Genomic DNA, 8,403 nt, shown 5'->3' with positions numbered 1-8,403 from the left:
TTTCCTCTTCCTGTTTCCCACATCTCATTTTCCTCCAAATACCATCAACTTTGCCTCCAAAATCCTTCAAAACATTTGTGATAGATTAATAATGACCAGGAGCGCCTGGGTGGCTCAGTCAGTTAAGCGTCTGACTTCAGCTCAGGTCATGATCTCGCGGTCCATGAGTCTGAGCCCCATGTGGGGCTCTGTGCTGACACTCAGAACCTGGAGCCTGCTTCAGATTCTGTGTCTCCTTCTCTCTCTCTGCTCCTCCTCCACTCACACTCTGTCTCTCTCTGTCTCTCAAAAATGAATCAACTTTAAAATTTTTAAATAATGGCCTTGTTTCAAGGATAAGAGGCCCCATGGAAGAATGGAGAGACGGCTGAGCCCACTGTTAGCGCTGATACCGGTATTAGTGAGTCCATCATATTGAACCGTGCGGGATTTCCAGCAGTAATATGATTGCAACCACAAGAGCGTGCTCCAGCAAAACCAACAGTGGAATCACCTAGCTAATCCATATACCGGTGAGAAAGAAATCATCCTTTGCTGCAGCCACTCAGCTTAAGGCATCCTGTTAGGAGACAAGAGTTCACTGAAACACCGTCCCTTTCTCTCTGTGCTGATGGCCCTACCTGAAGTCTTCACTGGATTTTGGAAGCAGCATTTGAACCCATCTCCCTAACTCCTGTATTTCTTCTTACAATTTATCCAAAACCATTATCTTTATTACATTGACATATTATCATATTTTTCCTATACTTAGAAACTCTCAGTAAGCACATTGCTGTAACAATCGAACCATTTAGCACATCTTTGGATTCCAGCCCTTCTGCTCTCTACCTAACTTTCTATTTCAACCTCATTTCTCATTGCATCCACCTTTCAATACCCCTGTAGGGTTTTGCACATGTTTTTAGTGCAGCGTTTATCATCTATTTACAGTATATCGACGTAGTTAACCATTTGTTCCACTACCTATGGTAACTATAGGTGACCACAGTCCCTAAACACAGCAGCCACAAAATTACTGTGTGTTGTATAAATGCTTTGCTATGATCGGAAAACTTCGTTTTACTTTATTTCATTTGAATTTCAATCTCGAAAGCAAGGCAGCTTTATGTCTACTTTATCGATGAAGAAACAGATTTTTAAAAGGTATGAGCCCTGCTAGGGTCACAGAGTATGAGCCTTTAAAAGTGTTTTTATCTGATTCCTAGCCAGTTACCCTATGCCCTCGTTAACTCCTCCTCTCTTCAAAAACACTACATATTTGCGTATTTTGAAAATGAAAATTTAATATATTTTATTTTTTTTATTTTTATTTTTATTTTTTTTTAACGTTTATTTATTTTTGAGACAGAGACAGAGCATGAACGGGGGAGGAGCAGAGAGAGAGGGAGACACAGAATCAAAAGCAGGCTCCAGACTCTGAGTTGTCAACTCAGAGCCCAACGCGGGGCTCGAACTCACGGACCGCGAGATCGTGACCTGAGCTGAAGTCGGACGCTTAAACGACTGAGCCACCCAGGCACCCCTTGAAAATGAAAATTTAAACATCTACCAAGATCAGGCTCTCTGTCAGTGCTATATACTTTTATGTAATATTTCTTTGATTCCGTGTTATAAATATACAGTGAATTCCTGTCCTTCAGTCTAATGTAGAGTTGTATGGTAATATAATCTTTAATTAATTTTCTGTTATGGTCATCCCTTAAATACTGTGTCTCCATTCCCCAATATATTTAAGGAAAGCTTATCTTTCCACTATTGTTGGCCTAGTAAAATCAACATCTTTAATCTTTATGTGTAATAGTTGGCTAAAAGCCAATGGAATCAAAAGGGCAGGTCTGAGCAAGGAAGAAAACTGGCAAGTGTAGACGAGTACAAGGGTAGAAAACCCTTTCCACAGATGCAGTAGAAAGTGCACTCTGTTCTGTAGGCAATGAACAATTTCAATAGATTGAATAAGTCACTGATGGCTCTTCTCACTTATCTGATTGTGTCCTTGGACATTTTACTCAATTTCTCTAAGTCTTGAATAACTTGTCTGAAAAACAAGAGTAAATATGCCTCACAATGTTGTTGGGAATTTAAATAAACTATTATACAAAGACCACATTGCACGACGTCTGGCATATAGCAAGTGAGCAATAAACTGTAATAATTATAATTCTTGTTATGTTAAATAGTAAAAGATTTTTAGGCTAAACAGAGCAATTGCTCATAATTACTATGAGAGTATCAAAATAACACTTCTGACTCAAAGTTATGCTGTTAACTGTGATATTTTATTTAAAATATTATTGTTGGGTGGCTCAGTCGGTTAAGTGTCTGACTTCGGCTAAGGTCATGATCTCACGGTTCGTGGGTTCGAACCCCATGTTGGACTCTGTGCTCACAGCTCAGAGCCTGGGGCCTGCTTCGAATTCCATGTCTCCCTCTCTCTCTGCCCTGCTCACACTCTGTCTCTCTGTCTCTCAAAAATAAATAAAGGTAAAAAAAAATTTTTTTAAATAAAATGTTAGTGTTACACTAAGTTAAGATTGGAAGGTAGAGGTTGTCCGGAAAGTGGAAAATGCTCATGGCTGACCCAACTATAAGGCAAGGTGAATGAGACCACCATGACTGATTTGAACAATATTAATTCACTGCCTTAAGGGCTTGACTGCTCAGATACCACTGAAAGCCCTGGGATTCTATTAGCATTGGGGAAACAGCTGTTGGGTAACCAATCAATGGTGGCTATCACAGTTATCTCCACAACTTTTCTCCACTTCCTCATCTCCCTTTCAGTCTTCAATCCACTCTAATCTGACACCTGTCCCTCTTATTCTGAAAATCACCTCCTGAAATGGCCATTGACTCCAATATTCCCCAACTTAATCAACATTTGTTTAGTTCTCATCTTGTTTGACCTCTCAGGAGCATACAACACAGTTGATTGCTCACTCCTTCGAGAAAGGTTCTTTACTGGCTCTATGTGATGCAAAATTTTCATGATTGTCTTATCTAGCATCTCCCTCTCTGTCCTTAGACAACCCTCTTCTTCTACTTGGCCTGTGACTCAGAAATTTCATTTTTCTCTCCCTACAACTGTATGCCAATAACTCCTAAATTATATCTCTAGCATATACTTCCAGACCTATATGTTCCATGGCTTGCTGGCCTATTCACTTTAACATCTTACTGGCGTTACAAAATTAACATTTCCACAACCGAAGTTTTGATTTTCTACCAAGATGGTTTTTCCTCCAGACTTACATTATTTCAATAAATGATACTATCACACACACCCTTACCCACCCATTTGCTCAAGTGAAAAATCTGGGCACATCTTGACATAGCTCTCCTTAACTCCCACATTCAATATATTACTAAGACTCACTGAACATATCTTCAAAATACTCTGAGTCCATCCATTAGTCTCCATTTTCACCAGCAACATCACAGTCCAAGCTAGTTTAACTCTCACCTTGACTAATGCCATTGTCTCCTAAAAAAAGTCCATCTTCTTCCACTCTTACCCCAATTCAACCCGATGTCCATATGGCAGCCAATGTGTTCTTTTAAAGATAAAGATGAAATGGTGTCACTCTCCTACTTGAAATCCTTTCATTTCACTAAAATAGGACTCCAACAACTCAGTATGCTCTCTGAGGCCCTACATCCTGTGGCAAATGTATGCTAGCCTCTTCATTCTCATCTTGTGCTACGCTTGCCCTCACAAAATGTACTGTGGCCATCTTGGCCTTCCTTCCTAGTTTCTTGAACATATTACACTCTTTCCCAACTGCAAAGCTTTTTTCATCCTGTTCCCTGGATCATCTGGATTGACATCCATACACATCCTGCCTTCCATACACAAACTGCAGAAATTCTTTGTCTGCCTAATTATTTTCCCTCCAGAACACCTATTTATGATTGTCTCATCATAACGCCTCTTTCTTATAGCACCTTGTCCTTTTCCTCCATAGTACTTAGCACTATCTGTACTTTTAAATTTTATTTTAATTTTACAAACAAATGAAAAACGTGAAATTATTAAAATTCGTTTCACACTTTCTTCTTTGGTTAAAATTAGATATAGAGTATTTATTTACCTACATGTATATAGTCTTTATTATATGCTTGGGACATATCTCTCTTTTCTTACTACTATAAGAAAATATACACACAAACACACACACATACACACACATAAGTATGCAGAAGTTTCTTTACAACTTTGAGGAGATTATTAAATTCTAAAATTTGGGCACATAACTATGGGATTTTAACTGCCACTTTAACTCAACAAAATTTAGTTCTTGCTAAAAGTTATTTCATTCTTACAAAACATTAAATCCAAAAAAGGAAATATAAATTCAGTAACATCCAGCTTCAAGTTTCACTATCAGTAATCAATGAGAAATGTCTAATCCGGTGAAGTTGAACTTATTTCAATAAATCTATGCCAATAAAATACCTATGTGTCTTTATGGATCTCTGTTCTATTCTTGATGTTAACTCATTAGAATGTACTAATTGATCTATGTCAATTAATTTAAAGGAAATAATATTAGTAACATTTTGTCTTTAACATCTCAAATAGGAAATCCCCATTAGTGTAATAAATAATGTATTTGGCAGGGAACTGGCAAGCCATCTTAATCAGAAAACTTCCTGGCTGACAATCACACAAAATTGAGACCACAAAGCATATCTTAAATGCTTCAGCACTTGGATTTTCCTAAATACTTCTTTTAAGTTCCTTCTAAGCAACTTGCTCAAAGATCAAAACATACTAATTTTATCATTGCTGGCCAAAATCATAAAAGAAACTTATAAAAGTGTAAAGATACGTTTACTAACTTGTAAACAACAAAATGTTTCACGATTTTACTGAACAGAGTCAATAAGATAAAAGATTTTCCTCATTTGTAAAATGGAGAGATTGAGTTAGATAATAGTAAAAATATCTTCAAGCCCTAAAATTTCTAGTTCTTTAGCTCTTAGACTAAATAAATAGTGCTTATTTTCTTCTCACGAAGAAAGGTACTAGTATCTGTGTTTTACCATGTCTATATGTTTACTTCATATTTAATAATGTATACTACATTGAACTCGTATACTAGAAGACTTGGGCTCAGTGTTGCCTCTCTGAGAAGTGGAAATACAAAAGAGTAATTCATTACCACTACCTAGCTTGAACAAACAGCTACTTGTAGGATTTTCTGCCACCTCTCCACTCTCTCCTATATTCCCCTCTCTGCCCCAATTCTATTGAACACACACACACACACACACACACACACACAGCATGATGTCCATTATGGATATAACCATTTCTAATCTGTCAAGGGCAATACACAGCAGCCTCAGGAACCACAGAATAAAAACAACCCTTCCTAGAATCCATTTTAGATATCTCCCCTGACAGTTCAGCTAGAGCTCCTGCACTGTGCGGGCATTTTGGTCAGATCCTTGTTCACAGCCCTTGCAAAGAGTGCTAAGAAGTATTAGAGTTAAAAATAAAATCTAATCAAAGATGCTCATAAGCAAGCAAGAGATTTCAGGACTGTCTATGGTCAAGTTCAAGCTGTACCCTGGCACTTGAGCCAACAGACCCCTTTGTGCCTTTGTGTGGGCAAAGATACTATGTGAAATGTATGGGAAAGCCAAAGAGAAAACCACAACACAGGTCCTGGGTCACACAATTTGCAACAGAGAACATACATGTTTTAAAATGCAACTCTCGGCATGATACTAAACTAGGGTACAAGTTGAAAGCCTGAATATGGGATGCTAAGTGACTGTATGGTTAGAATTTCCCATTAAGAACTACACCCTGCCTGACCCACCAACTCAGAGAGCCAGACTCTTATCATCCACCACAGTTGTACCAGCACCTGTTCACTTCCATTCACTAGAGGTGGCATCTCTAAGGACTATCTGGTGGAAGATAGAAAGGCCTAAGCCTGGTTTGTAGATGAATCAGCTCAGTATGTGGATGCCAGCCACTGCAGAAGCTAACCCATGGAAAATCCTCCCGGTTGGCAGTGTTTGAGATAGTAAATCTGATCATCTACTTTGTGTGATAAAAGAAGTGACCTGAAATTAGGACATGTAAGGATTCACACAAAGTCTGGCTAGCTGGTGAAAATCCTAGAAGAACAAAGATTGGAAGATCAGAGACAAAGAGGTCTGGCGGAAAGGAATGTATATGAATAAATGAGAATGGGTATAAAGCGTGACGATCTTTGTATTCGGAGTTAACACCAATCTAAGAGCTCCCTCCATGGAAGAGGCACTAAACAACCAGGTAGATAGAGTGACGCAACCAGTTGATGGCAGACAGCTGTTACCGGCCAGCCCAATGCTGGAACAATGGACATATTAAAAAGTGGCAATGGTGACATAGATAGAAGTTAGGCACCAACCCAGCAGCATGGGCTCCTACTTCCCTTAATGAATCTAGCTACAGCTGCCTCTAGATGTCCAGTACCTGCCAGCAACAAAGACCAATCCTGAGCTCGTGTTATGGCACCATTCCTCAAGGAGACCATCTTTCATTTGATCGCAAATTATCTGTACTTGACCCCTTCTATCTTGAAAAGGCCTTTGATCGAGTCAGATAGGAATAGACCTTCTGGGTGCAAACTGTCTTTTCTGTCCACAGTGTCTTGGCCAGAAGCACTATACAAGGGTTTGTTCTGCCTGCATGGGACCCCACATACAGCAGAGTAGGAATGACCCCACATACATCAGAGTAGGAATGAGAGTGAGTGAGCACATGACAAAGGGATACACTGGTCATAGCACATTCATGAAAATGTGGATCTGAGCAACAACGGGTAGACTGTACAGACATGGAGATTCATTGTCCACATGTCTCTACAAAGAAGCATTTATTGCCCCAATTGCCTAGGTGCTGTCAGGCCCTTTATGAATTGCCTCAGCTTAGAGATCCCCACTTCCTGCAGTGGCCCCCAATCGGCAACTGATTCCAGCTTGAGGAAAAACTTTGAGCCCACTTGTCCCAGTGAGTTAGGAACATTGTAGCTCCAAAGCACAGGGTGGCCAACTCCAACATCACTTCTGCATCACTGCTCAACTTCTGCCTAATGCCATTGGCTTGCTCTTCTTCCACAATTATTAATCCCATGGGCACTGCCCTGGAGACATTTATTCTCTAAGCTTCATCTCAGAGTCTGGAAAAACCAACCTGGATTATGTTTTCTAAATGAGTCTCAGGACAGAGTGAGCCATAGGAGGCTCCAAAGTATATTAGTATTTCAAGACATTCTTATGAATCTATAAGTATACACTTACAAGTATACATTTTTAACTTCTCTTTGGCTTGTACTTGTAGCTCTCTGATAATTTAAATGGCATGTTAATAAATTCTCAAATATCTTTAGCTGATATGTACAGAAAAGTTACCTCATATATATTTTAAAATTCTGAAACTTTCACAGGTAAGAGTAACCTCAAAATGGATCAGAGATGCAAACAGGTAAGTTAAAATTATAAGCATAGGAGTAACTCTTAGTAGCTTTGGATTTGGCAAAGATCTTTCAGATACAGAAGAAACAGCATAAACAAAATTCATAAATCGGACTTCATTGAAATTTAAAAGTTTTGTACATCAAAAGACCCTGTTAATCAAAGAAAAAATAAACCATAGAATGGGAGAAAATATTTGCAAAATACACATTTAAAAAGGATTTATACCAGGGCACCTGGATGGCTCAGTCTGTTGAGCATCTGATTTTAGCTCAGGTCATGATCTCGCAGTCGTGAGTGCAAGCCCCACGTCGGGCTCTGTGCTGATAGCTCAGAGCCTGGAGCCTGCTTCAGATTCTGTGTCTCCCTCTCTCTCTGCCCCTCTCCTGCTCACAGTCTGCCTCTGTCTCTCTGTCTCTCTCTCTCAAAAATAAATAAGCATTAAAAAATTTTTAAAGGATTTATACCTAGAATATGTAAGGAACTTTTACAAATCAATAATAATAAGATAAATAACCCAATAGATATAAGCAAAATATCTGAACTGATGCTCTACAAAAAATATATACAGATAGCAAATAAGCTCATGAAAATATGTTTAACATTATTAGTCTGTAGGGAATTCAATTAAATAAAAGTGCACACTATATGCAAATTAAAACTATATGAGATACTTCTACATCACTAGCATTTCTAAAACTAAAAAGACTATTCTTATCAAGCATTTATGAGGATGTACAACAACTAGAACTCTAATGCAATGTTCTTTAAATTCATAAGGCATAACCACTTGCAAAACTATTTGGCAGTTTATTATAAATACAACTCATCAATTCCACTCCTAAATACTTATCCAAGAAAAATAGGAACATATATTCATTGCAGTTTTATTCAAAATAGCCCTAGAAATAGCAGAAGACATAGCAGAAG

This window comes from Leopardus geoffroyi, chromosome B1 (genome assembly GCF_018350155.1).
Source record: "Leopardus geoffroyi isolate Oge1 chromosome B1, O.geoffroyi_Oge1_pat1.0, whole genome shotgun sequence".
In the NCBI taxonomy this organism is placed as follows: domain Eukaryota; kingdom Metazoa; phylum Chordata; class Mammalia; order Carnivora; family Felidae; genus Leopardus; species Leopardus geoffroyi.
The sequence above is the reverse complement of the archived record's forward strand: the minus strand, read 5'-3'. Positions refer to the sequence as shown.